We start from the raw sequence: 14,067 nt of genomic DNA on the forward strand, positions 1-14,067 counted from the left end.
TCCAGAGAGTAAAGTCCTGAAAGAGAGAAAAAATAACAGCGGGAAGCCCCTAGTGCGGTTGAGCCGCGTTTTGGGGCGTGCCGTAGTCGTGCCCCCACCCCCCACCTATGCCCATGGTATTTTCAATGCGTAATTATGTATGTGTGGCACGGATTTTGCCGTATGGCTGGGACTGGGGTGGGGGCCGCATTGCTATGCGCGCTTGGAACGTGCCAGGACGTCTTGTTGCTGATTACTTCGGGTGCACTTGATGGTGTCCGGGTGTTTAATCACCGAACTGGTGGATTGCCTGAAGAGGCTGCTTTGTGCTTCTGCTGCGAGGGCCGCAGTGTGCTCCTCCGTGTGGAGAGAGCACTCTGTGTTTCCATTGACTGTGATGACCCCCCGAGGTCCTGGCATCTTGAGCTTGAGGTATGCATAATGTGGTACCGCATTGAATCTCGCAAATGCGGTTCGCCCGAGCAGTGCATGATAGCCACTGCGGAACGAGACTAAATCGAAGATTAACTCCTCGCTTTGGAAGTTATCCGGGGATCTGAAGACCACTTCGTGTGTGACTGAGCCTGTGCAATGGGCCTCTACACCTGGTATGACACCTTTGAAGGTCATTTTTGTGGGTTTGATCCTTGAGGGGTCTATACCCATTTTGCACACTGTGTACTGATAAAGCAGGTTCAGGCTGCTGCCACCGTCCATAAGGACACGAGTGAGGTGAAATCCGTCGATGATTGGGTCTAGGACCAATGCGGCAAATCCGCCATGACGGATACTAGTGGGGTGGTCCCTGCGATCGAAGGTGATCGGACAGGAGGACCATGGGTTGAACTTTGGAGCGACTAGCTCCAACGCATATACGTCCCTTAGCGCACACTTCCGCTCCCTCTTGGGGATGTGGGTTGCGTATATCATGTTCACCGTCCGCACTTGTGGAGGAACCTCTTCTGTCCTCTGGTGTTCGGAGGCCGGGGCTCCTCCTCGTCATCGCTATGTAACCCCTTATCTTTGTTTTCGGCATTTAACTTGCCGGCCTGCTTGAACACCCAACATTCCCTGTTGGTGTGGTTGGCTGGCTTGTCGGGGGTGTCGTGTATTTGACACGAGCGATTGAGTATACGGTCCAAACTGGCGGGCCCGGAGTGCTTCTTTTGATTGGCTTTTTCTGCTGACCGGGTTTAGAGCCTCTGAATCCGGTATTGACTGCCGTATCCTCGGTATTGTCATTGTTGATGCGGCGCTTGTGTTTGTTGTGACGTGACCTGCCATTGCTATCCTTGGTATCCGAAGTACCATGGTTCTTTAATATATTATTGCTTCGAGCCAGCCAGCTGTCCTCTCCCGCGCAAAAGCGGGTCATGAGTGTCGTGAGGGCTGCCATAGATTTCGGCTTTTCCTGGCCAAGGTGCCGGGCGAGCCACTCGTCGCGGATGTTGTGCTTAAAAGCTTCTAGGGCCTCTGCATCCGAACAGTCGATGATTTGATTTTTCTTTGTTAGGAACCGTGTCCAGAATTGTCTGACCGATTCCTCTGGCTGCTGAATTATGTGGCTCAAGTCATCGTCATCTGGTGGTCGCATATAAGTGCCCTGGAAGTTGTCGAGGAAAGCGCCTCCAGATCTTCCCAACAGCCAATGGATTCTGCTGGCAGGATGTTGAGCCAATGCCGAGCTGGTCCTTTGAGTGGGAGGTATTTGATGGTGTGTAGATCATCACCGTGGGCCATGTGGATGTGCAGGAGGAAGTCCTCGATCCATACCGCAAGATCTGTTGTACTGTCATATTATTCGATATTTACGGGTTTGAAACCCTCTGGGATTTGGTGATCCATTACTTCGTCTGTTAAGATAGGGGGTGTGCGGCGCCTCTGTACTAGGCTATGTCGCAACGCAGCTCAAATAAGTCTTGTCCGCTGTGTTCGGCCCGGCCGGATTTACTTTTACTGTATCCGGCGTGACGGTTATCGTCTCGCGTAGTGGCGCGCCCTTGTGATCCGTAGATCGATCTTGCGTGTTTTGCTTTGTCCTCCAATACGTCTCGTAGGTCTAGCGTGTTTCCCCGTGCTTTGACATTTTTATTTGAGTGGCGTTGGGGTGCGGGCTGAGCTTTTGGCTGAAATGCCTCTTTGTCGCGGCCACGGGATGGCCGATCAGCCGCGTCATATGCTGGATATGTAGGTTTTAATGCTTCCTCCTCCAGTCGGGGTAGCAACCTGCGCTTTGGGTAACTCTAGGAGGGGCATTTGAGTTCATATTCCTCGGCCGCAAGGACTTTAGTCCATCTGTCAGCTAGCAAATCTTGATCAGCTTGAAGCTGTTGTTGCTTTTTCTTAAGGCTATTTGCCATGGCTATAAGTCGGTGCTTGAAGCGCTCTTGCTCGATGGGATCCTCAGGCACGACAAATTCGTCATCGTCGAGGCTTGCCTCGTCTTCGGAGGGAGGCAAGTAATTATCATCCTCCACCTCTCCATCTGCCGCTCTCTCGAGAGGGCTAGCTTCTCCATCCTCCTGCTCTAAATCTTGCTGGAGGGGATTGTCGTCATCTTCGGCACTGCCCGGAGTGCTATTATCTCCTGTGCCGGTATCACCGCTTTTGCTTTGGCGAGACTTAGAGCGGTGCCTCTATCATCGGCGCTTGGGTTGCTTCTTGGAGGGGTCATCCTCCGCTGTCCCGTCGCCATTGCCTTCTTTGTGTGTGTCCACCATGTATATATCATATGATGAGGTGGCTGTCCAGTGCCCTATGGGAAGTGGTTCCTGTTTGTCTCATGCATCATCGTCCATACCGTCGATGTCTTTGGAGTCGAAGTCGAGCGTGTTGGTCAAATCATCGACAGTGGCTACTAAGTGGGTGGTGGGTGGGCGGCCAATTTCTTCGTCATCCGCATCCCAATCCTGCCGGACATAGTTCGGCCAGGACTCTCCTGACAAGGAGAGAGACCTTAATGAGTTTAGTATGTCACCGAAGGGCGAGTGCTGAAAGATATCCACGGAGGTGAACTCCATGATCGGCGCCCAGTTGGATTCGATAGGCACGGGCGCAGGCGGTTCGGAGTCCGTGGCCAGGGAAGAATCCGGCAATTTGATGTCACGGCTCTCGTGAAGGGTAAGGTCGATACTTTGCTAGATCGCCGCTGAGAATGAGGCCTCCATGGCGGGGTCTATCCACCCGTCCATGGATGGCGCAATCGGTTCCAAATTGAGGGTCGGAGCGGTTGCCGGTGCGGTCTCCTGAACACTGTCCGATGGTAGAGCTTAATCATCCTCATCGTGACCGTGCGGCGCACTCGGCAGGGGCTCGAAACCGTCGAAGATCAAGTCTCTGCGGATGTCGGCCGTGTAGTTTAAGCTTCCAAACCTGACCTGGTGGCCAAGGGTGTAACTCTCGATCTGCTCCAGATGGCCAAGCTAGTTGGCCCGCAGTGTGAAGCCGCCGAATACAAAGATCTGTCTGGGAAGAAATGCCTCACCCTGGACTGCATCGCTATCGATTATCGAAGGAACCATCAAGCCTAATGATGACGACACAGAGGAACTCTCAATGAAAGCACCAATGTCGGTGTCAAAACCGGCGGAAATCTGGTAGGGGGTCCCGAACTGTGCGTCTAAGGCGGATGGTAACAGGAGGCCGGGGACATGATGTTTACCTAGGTTCGGGCCCTCTTGATGGAGGTAATACCCTACGTCCTGCTTGATTGTTCTTGATAATATGAATAGTACAAGAGTTGATCTACCACGAGATCGAAGAGGCTAAACCCTAAAAGCTAGCCTATGGTATGCTTGTTCTTGGTCCTACGGACTAACCCCTCCGGTTTATATAGACATCAGAGGGGGCTAGGGTTACACAGAGTCGGTTACCAGGAAGGAGATCTATATATCCATATTGCCAAGCTTTCCTTCCACGCCAAGGAGAGTCCCATCCGGACACGGGACGAAGTCTTCAATCTTGTATCTTCATAATCCAACAATATGGCGAAAGGATATAATCCGGCTGTCCGGATACCCCCTAATCTAGGACTCCCTCAGTCGTCGTCCCATCTCCCCTACCCGGAGTCACGCCCGTCACGCCCGAGCACATGCTCGTCGCGCGTCCTCGTGCCCTTGGCAGTCCACGGGCCTCTCTGGCCGCCCCTACCCTGTGTGTTCCGCGCCCAATGTGCGTGCGCCCAGCTGTGTCGCCCGCGCTGATTTATGCCCGCTCGATGCTCGCCCACTGTGGCCCTGCTGCTGCTCGCACCTTTAACCCGCCACTGCTTGTCGCTCGCAGACGCCGCCGCACTGCCTGTCCCTGCTGCCCGTCGCCTAACGCCTCCTTGCATGCGTGATGCTACTGCTCTTGGCGCGTAATGCTCTCCTGCCACAGTTGCCCGAAGACGCCGCTGCCGCACCTGCTTTGCTCCACGCACTGCATGCGCCGCTGTCGCACGCCGCCGTACCACACTGCAGGTCGCCGTAGCCGCGTGCTACTGCTTCTCTGCTGACGCTCGCTACATGGCTTCCGCTAGCCGCGTCGGCAGCGCCCCGCGCTCACCCGTGCCTGCCTCGCCTTCCCCAGTCAAGCCCGCGCCACGCCACTGCCCACCGCTCTGCTTATACTGCTGCTAGTTACTCTAGTATGGCTAGCTTTATGAATATTAAACCGAGCCACCCTCTGGGAAGCCCCTAAATTGCGGCTAAACAACTGTTAAGATGAGTAAGAATAATATTGGTAGGTAGTACACTTGTCAAAGCTCAAATGTTTCCATTGGACCAAATCAATTTGATGCATGGATTAATTCCTACGAAAATCACAAAATGCTATCCTTTCTAAACAGAAAACAGAATTAACCCCTAGCACTGTGTGTGCGTGTGTGTATTCTGTGTGTGTGAGGTCGGCTCCATGTTCAATTAGTTTAAGGTTAGTTACTAGTTAGATTAGCTACTAGCCTATGACAGGTGGACCCCCACCCCCCTCCTCTAAATATCCACTTAAAAATAAAAAGCTAAAATATTTGTGAATGACACCTGAGTCCCACTGGTCCCATTGACCAATCAAACTGCTGACTGGGATAACCTAGTCAATGACATGCGGGTCCCCTGGGCCCTTTACTAGTCAACAGTCTCAGTTGACTGCTGACTAGGCAGTCAACTAGACACCACCTGTCAGCCACTAAAACCACTGATGTGTACACTTAGCAATTAAGTATTAATTTATTTTCGAATTAAAATAAATAAGCAAAATAAATTTAGCTACTGTCTATGACAGCTGGGTCCGCTGACACTATTCACTTTGACCGGTCAACTCTAACTCGGTTGTTGACAGGGTCAATTGGACCCTCAGGCCCCACTACCAGCCTCACACACACTCTGGCTGGGTACACCTTGGGATTGATACGTCTCCAACGTATCTATAATTTTTGATTGCTCCATGCTATATTATCTACTGTTTTGGACATTATTGGGCTTTATTATCCACTTTTATTTTATTTTTGAGACTAACCTATTAACCGGAGGCCCAGCCTAAAATTGATGTTTTAGGGTTTCAAAGAAAAGGAATATCAAATGGAGTCCAAACGAAATAAAACCTTCGGGAACGTGATTTTCTCACCGAATACAACTCAGGAGACTTGGACCATAAGTCAAGCCAATCAACAGGAGGCCACGAGGTAGGGGGGCGCGCCTGCCCCCCCCCCCAGGCGCGCCCTCCATCCTCATGGGCCCCCTGTTTCTCCAATGACGTACTTCTTCCTCCTATATATACCCACCTACCACCAAACGATCAGATACGGAGCAAAAACCCTAATTCCACCGCCGTAACTTCCTATATCCACGAGATCCCATCTTGGGGAATGTTCCGGAGCTCCGCCAGAGGGGGCATCGATCATGGAGGGCTTCTACATCAACACCATAGCCTCTCCGATGAAGTGTGAGTAGTTTACTTTAGACCTACGGGTCTATAGTTATTAGCTAGATGGCTTCTTCTCTCTTTTTGTATCTCAATACAATGTTCTCCCCCTCTCTTGTGGAGATCTATTTGATGTAATCTTCTTTTTGCGGTTTGTTTGTTGAGACCGGTGAATTATAAGTTTATGATCAAGTCTATCTATGAATAATATTTGAATCTTCGCTGAATTCTTTTATGTATGATTGGTTATGTTTGCAAGTCTCTTTGAATTATCAGTTTGGTTTGGCCTACTAAATTGATCTTTCTTGCAATGGGAGAAGTGCTTAGCTTTGGGTTCAATCTTGTGGTGTCCTTTCCCGGTGACAGTAAGGGCAGCAAGGCATGTATTGTATTGTTGCCATCGAGGATAACAAGATGGGGTTTTCTTCATATTGCATGAGTCTATCCCTCTACATCATGTCATCTTGCTTAAGGCGTTACTCTGTTTTTAACTTAATACTCTAGATGCATGCTGGATAGCGGTCGATGAGTGGAGTAATAGTAGTAGATGCAGGCAGGAGTCGGTCTACTTGTCTCGGACGTGATGCCTATATACATGACCATACCTAGATATTCTCATAACTATGCTCAATTCTGTCAATTTCTCAACAGCAATTTGTTCACCCACCGTAGAATACTTATGCTCTCGAGAGAAGCCACTAGTGAAACCTATGGCCCCCGGGTCTATCTTTATCATATCAATCTCCTACTACTTAGTTATTTACTTTGCTATTTTACATTTCCTTTATTTTACTTTGCATCTTTATCATAAAAATACCAAAAATATTATCTTATCATATCTATCAGATCTCACTCTCGTAAGTGGCCCTATAGGGATTGACAATGCCTATATGCGTTGGTTGTGAGGATTTATTTGTTTTGTGCAGGTACAAGGGACTTGCATGTAGCCTCCTACTGGATTGATACCTTGGTTCTCAAAAACTGAGGGAAATACTTACGCTACTTTGCTGCATCATCCCTTCCTCTTCAGGGAAAACCAACGCAGTGCTAAAAGAGGTAGCAAGAAGGATTTCTGGCGCCGTTGCAGGGGAGGTCTAAGCAAAAGTCAACATACCAAGTACCCATCACATACCCTTATCTCCCACATTACGTTATTTGCCATTTGCCTCTCGTTTTCCTCCCCCCAATTCACCCTTGCCGTTTTATTCGCCCTATCTCTCTCTATCCTCCCTCTCTTTCTCTATTTGCCCTTTTTGTCCGTTTGCTTTTTGTTTGCTTATGTGTTAGTTTGCTTGCTTGTTGTTATGTCTAGTTCTTTACCCTCTACCTCTATGTCTGAAATTGGGGATACTATTGTCGATAATAATTTTGATACTCCTACTAAAGAACCCAGTATCTCACATGTAAAAAGATTCCGTGTTGGTAGTGGTAATATTTTTGGAGAAGGAGTTATTCAAGAATTCTTTACTTGTGCCGGTGCTTTACCTTCTATGGGTAGTTCTATTCTTCATAGAACTAGTAGTCTTGCGGACGCTATTGCCATGCTTGTAGTTGAACCTGAGAGACAATTCATGCACATGCATCCTTCTATACAAATGATTTTCCTAGAATTTTCTAATATTTAGCATTCTTCTGTTAAGCGTGCCGTTACTATCATTTTGGCTCATGAGTTCCGATTCATAATAAAATATGCCAAAGAAATCTTTGCGCATTATAGGGTGGATGCTTGTCGTCATCCCATAGAGACTATCCTCTTTGATCAAGAAGAAATAATGCATTTTCAATCTTTAGACTATGTTGCTCTCAATGAACATCTCAGAAAAAGGGTTCCTACCAATGTTTTAGTTGATAGAATTTCTGAACTTAATGATGATTTGGCTATTTGAGATAATGAATTGGGATATTCTCTTGAATATAGGCTCACAAAGTTCTATCAAAAGAATGCTTATAATGATGAATTGGTTGTGCAATATGAAGGACCAAAGGAGGAACCTATACCTCCCAAGGTTGATCTTGGAGACTTTTGTGCCAACAAATTTAGCCCTTTTGATTACTTTTGCTTGCCTCAAAGAAAACTTGTTGTTGAACGTAGAGAATATGAAATGAGTTTTAACAATCTATCTTATTATTATGGCAATACCTAGATCTATTCTTGCTTGTTATGCCTAGCTAGGGGCGTTAAACGATAGCGCTTGTTGGGAGGAAACCCAATTTTATTTTTATTCCTTGCTTTTTTCTCCTTCTTAGTAATAAATAAATTATTTAGCCTCTGTTTTGGTTGTGTTTTTTGTGTTTAATTAGTGTTTGTGCCAAGTAGAACCGTTGGGAAGACATGGGGAAAGTCTTGCTGAACTTGCTGTAAAAAACAGAAACTTTAGCGCTCACGAGAACTGCTGTAATTTTTATTTGGAAAGTTCTATTTAGTTAATTCTTTTTGAAAATTATTAATATATAAATTCTCACGTCCAGAAATTTATTTTAGAATTTTTGGGGTTACAGATCTTGCGCTAGCTACAGATTACTACAGACTGTTCTGTTTTTGACAGATTCTGTTTTGCGTGTGTTGTTTGTTTATTTTGATGTATCTATGGCTAATAAATTAGTTTATGAACCATAGAGAAGTTGGAATACAGTAGTTATAACACCCATATAAATAAAGAATGAGTTCATTACAGTACCTTGAAGTGTTCTTTTGTTTTCTTTCGCTAACGGAGCTCACGAGATTTTCTACTTTAAGTTTTGTGTTGTGAAGTTTTCAAGTTTTGGGTAAAGATTTGATGGATTATGGAACAAGGAGTGGCAAGAGCCTAAGCTTGGGGATACCCATGTCAGCCCCAAGATAATCTAAGGACACCTAAAAGCCAAAGCTTGGGGATGCCCCGGAAGGCATCCCCTCTTTCGTCTACTTCTATCGGTAACTTTACTTGGAGCTATATTTTTATTTACCACATGATATGTGTTTTGCTTGGAGCGTCTTGTATGATTTGAGTCTTTGCTTATTAGTTTACCACAATCATCCTTTCTGTACACACCTTTTGAGAGAGCCATACATGATTTGGAATTTGTTAGAATACTCTATGTGCTTCGCTTATATCTTTTGAGTTATATAATTTTGCTCTAGTGCTTCACTTATATCTTTTAGAGCACGGTGGTGGATTTTTTATAGAAACTATTGATCTCTCATGCTTCACTTAGATTATTTTGAGAGTCTTAAATAGCATGGTAATTTGCTTAAAATCCTAATATGCTTGGTATGCAAGATTAATAATAAAAATTCTCTTATGAGTGTGTTGAATACTATGATAAGTTTGATACTTGATAATTGTTTTGAGACATGGAGATGGTGATATTAAAGTCATGCTTGTTGAGTAGTTTTGAATTTGTGAAATACTTGTGTTGAAGCTAGTGATTCCCGTAGCATGCACGTATGGTGAACCGTTATGTGATGAAGTCGGAGCATGATTTATTTATTGATTGTCTTCCTTATGAGTGGCGGTCGGGGACGAGCGATGGTCTTTTCCTACCAATCTATCCCCCCTAGGAGCCTGCGTGTAATACTTTGCTTCTATAACTTGTAGATTTTTGCAATAAGTATATGAGTTCTTTATGACTAATGTTGAGTCCATGGATCATACACACTCTCACCCTTCCACCTTTGCTAGCCTCTCTAATACCGTGCAACTTTCGGCGGTATCATACACCCACCATATACCTTCCTCAAAAAAGCCACCATACCTACCTATTATGGCATTTCCATAGCCATTCCGAGATATATTTCCATGCCACTTTCCACTGTTCCATTTATGACACACTCCATCATTGTCATATTGCTTAGCATGATCATGTAGTTGACATAGTATTTGTGGCAAAGCCACCGTTCATAATTCTTTCATACTTGTCACTCATGCATCATTGCATATCCCGGTACACCGTCGAAGGCATTCATATAGAGTCATATCTTGTTCTATGTATCGAGTTGTAATTATTGAGTTGTAAGAAAAATAGAAGTGTGATGATCATCATTATTAGAGCATTGTCCCAAGTGAGGAAAGGATGATGAAGACTATGATTCCTCCACAAGTCGGGATGAGACTCAGGACGAAAAAAAAAAGAAAAGAAAGAAAAGAGGCCATAAAAAAGAGAGAGAAAAGGCCCAAATAAAAAAATGAGAGAAAAAGAGAGAAGGGACAATGTTACTATCCTTTTACCACACTTGTTCTTCAAAGTAGCACCATGATCTTCATAGTAGAGAGTCTCTCATTTCGTCACTTTCATATACTAGTGGGAAATTTTCATTGTAGAACTTGGCTTGTATATTCCAATGATGGGCTTCCTCAAAATGCCCTAGGTCTTCATGAGCAAGCGAGTTAGATGCACACCCACTTAGTTTTACACTTATAGCTCTAGTGCAATCCCTACTCACTCACATTGATATCTATTGATGGGCATCTCCATAGCCCGTTGATACGCCTAGTTGATGTGAGACTATCTTCCCCTTTTTGTCTTCTCCACAACCACCACTCTATTCCACCTATAGTGCTATCAGTTTGGTTTGGCCTACTAGATTGATCTTTCTTGCAACGGGAGAAGTGCTTAGCTTTGGGTTCAATCTTGCGGTGTCCTTTCCCGGTGACAGTAAGGGAAGCAAGGCACGTAGTGTATTTTTGCCATCGAGGATAACAATATGGGGTTTTCTTCATATTGCATGAGTCTATCCCTCTACATCATGTCATCTTGCTTAAGGCGTTACTCTGTTTTTAACTTAATACTCTAGATGCATGCTGGATAGCCGTCGATGAGTGGAGTAATAGTAGTAGATGCAGGCATGAGTCGGTCTACTTGTCTCGGACGTGATGCCTATATACATGATCATACCTAGATATTCTTGTAACTATGCTCAATTCTTTCAATTGCTCAACAGTAATTTGTTCACCCACCGTAGAATACTTATGCTCTCGAGAGAAGCCACTAGTGAAACCTATGGCCCCTAGGTCTATCTTTATCATATCAATCTCCTACTACTTAGTTATTTACTTTGCTATTTTACTTTGCCTTTATTTTACTTTGCATCTTTATCATAAAAATACCAAAAATATTATCTTATCATATCTATTAGATCTCACTCTCGTAAGTGGCCCTATAGGGATTGACAACCCCTATTTGCGTTGGTTGCGGGGATTTATTTGTTTTGTGTAGGTACGAGGGACTTGCGTGTAGCCTCCTACTGGATTGATACCTTGGTTCTCAAAAACTAAGGGAAATACTTACGCTACTTTGTTGCATCATCCCTTCCTTTTCGGGGAAAACCAACGCAGTGCTAAAAGAGGTAGCAGGGATCGATCGTGTTGGGAAATGTGGTGCACCCCTACAGGGAAGTTTATCTATTCGAATAGCCGTGTCCCTTGGTAAAAGGACGACCCGGAGTTGTACCTTGACCTTATGACAACTAGAACTGGATACTTAATAAAATACACCCTTCCAAGTGCCAGATACAACCCAGTGATCGCTCTCTCATAGGGCGACGAGGAGAGGATCGCTGGGTAGGATTATGCTATGCAGTTATACCTGGTTAACTTACCATCTAGTCTCTTCTTCTGCTTCAAGATGGAGGCTGCCAAAAGCGTAGTCTTCAATAGGACTAGCTACCCCCTCTTATTTTGGCATTCTACAGTTTAGTCCACCTATACTACCCCTTTCATTTGATACCAATGCATATGTACTGTAGCTCCTTGCTTGCGAGTACTTTGGATGAGTACTCACGATTTCTTTGCTCCACCTTTCCCCCCTTCTATACCCGGTTGTTGCGACCAGATGTTGGAGTCCAGGAGCCAGACACCACCGTAGATGACGACTCCTACTACTTTTAAGGTGCCTACTACTACGTGCAGGCCGCTGACGACGAGCTAGAGTAGTTTTGTAGGATCCCAGGCAGGAGGCCTGCGCGTCTTTCGATATGTATCCCAGTTTGGGCTAGCCTTCTTAAGGCAAACTTGTTTAACTTATGTCTATACTCAGATATTATTACTTCCGCTGACTCTTGTGCATTCGAGCTTATGTATTCGAGCCCTCGAGGCCCCTGGCTTGTAATATATAGCTTGTATTATTTTATTTTGTGTCTTTAGTTGTGTTGTGATATCTTCCCGTGAGTCCTTGATCTTGATCATACAAATTTGCGTGTATGATTACGGTACGGTCAAATTGAGGGCGTCACAAGTTGGTATCAAAGTCGACTGCCTGTAGGAATCCCCCATCCACACTCCTTGGCCGAAGTTGAGTCTAGTCGATGAAAACTGTTTTACTAACATGGTTGTGCGGCCCATGGGCCCACGTCACCATTGGGTGGTATTAGGATCTTTTACTCCTCATCTATACTCTTGGACTCTGGTCACTCTCCTATTCAGGTTAAATGATCTCGCTAACTCTAACTCTAGGTTCTCTTAAATACTTTCTCCCGGAGAGCCCCTCGGTCCGAACGATCGCTTGTTACACCAAAAGATTTCGAAGACACCCTACGATGTTCTCTCGGGACTATGTGCCATTGCTTTTACAATTCCCTACCACCGATGTGTCCTTATTGATAACTACATACATTTGTCGTTCATACATCCATCCCCAGTTGATCTTGTTATTACGAGATACACTGAAATTCTCTCTATTGTTCCAAGAATACTTTGTGCCTACTGCCCTGCAGTTCTTTGCCACATGAATACCCCTATGATTAATTCCTGGCACTTATCGAGTATCCGCTCATCACGAGTTGTTCAGGTGTTTCACAAAAGTCTTCGATATACTATTCGATCCTCGAAAAATCCTTAGCAGCTTATTGCTCTTGAAATTCTTGCTTGCTTGCATTAGGATTAATCCCATAAGTCTGTAATCTTATCGTCATCCTTTGTCATTATCATTTTGAGTCTATTGATTCAATGTGTTGCGAATGCATGCAATCCTCAATCCAATCCTATAATTCATCCTTCTGGCTCAGACGTCATCTAAAACATGAGCTAGATCTCGACCAATCAAATTGCCATCGATTGTACCCCTAAGGCTATTCAACTTATCCATCCCTAATCAGAGCATTACTTCTGATCCCTTGTCTTGGGATACATAATTCCTTTACAATTGAGCTTTGAATTAGTTAGTTGTTTCTATCATCTGGTCTCCTTGCATTCTTTCTTCTTCTGGTTGAGTACCGATGCTCACATCAGATTCCTTATGGATCGTCAAATCCTTCATATACTAAATCTCGAGTATTCTTTCTCTGATATATAATGCCATTGGTAAATCCTATTCCCTGATTTGACCACCATGCTCTGCTTTTGAGCTGGTGATATTTACTCTTCAAGCTTGTGGTATATGTTTCTAAGATGCCCCAATGAGTTGAACCTATGCCTTCCTTAATCAGGGTGAACCCGAAAGTTTTGACGGGTCATACTCCTCTGGTAATTTACCAGGTAGGTTTTCACACTCAAATTAGTTTTAATAGAGCAGTGAATGAATGGTCATGCATTGGAGAACTGGGAGTCGACCTTGAACCTTTGTGTTCATGCCCATGGACACGATGTAGATCTTATCATTAAAGCTTCTCTTAAATTAATTATTCCCTTGGTATAACTTCATCTCATATCTCAGATCTAGTCTTTTGCAATCATGGTTCCGACCATGTTCTCCTTTAAATACTATTTCTCGTGCAAGTTTAAGCACTTGTCTTCTGTAGAGCGATACCCCATTCCAACCTCAAATTTGATTTGTCGTCGAGTATTACCCCCTGGAATCTCTTGATTATCAGGGACTGCATAACATCTTATGAGTTCTTCATCAACTATTATTTCTCACTGATTCCAATTTTTCATAGGTTTTGAGTTGTTAGTCGCTCAAGAACACCGATATGTGAACCGATTCCGCCTTCCGGTTCGATAAATCTAAGTAATTTTCATTGCTTATGAGTTTAATAACCCTTAAAGTCATTCCTAGCCTGATCGGCTATATCATTATCGTGCTAAATTTTAACTGTGCTATCTGGTCCTTATTCATGGAGCACAATTTTTGACGATAAGCTAAGCTTACATTGATCTTCCTCGTCATAGCATTTCGCCTTGAACATCAAGCTTGATTTCGAGTTTGTGTTATACCCGTGGTTCCAATAACCTTGCGCTTCATCATTCCATTGACTTGTTGTCATCACCAATCGAT

This window comes from Triticum aestivum, chromosome 1A, assembly GCF_018294505.1.
Source record: "Triticum aestivum cultivar Chinese Spring chromosome 1A, IWGSC CS RefSeq v2.1, whole genome shotgun sequence".
Classification (NCBI taxonomy): domain Eukaryota; kingdom Viridiplantae; phylum Streptophyta; class Magnoliopsida; order Poales; family Poaceae; genus Triticum; species Triticum aestivum.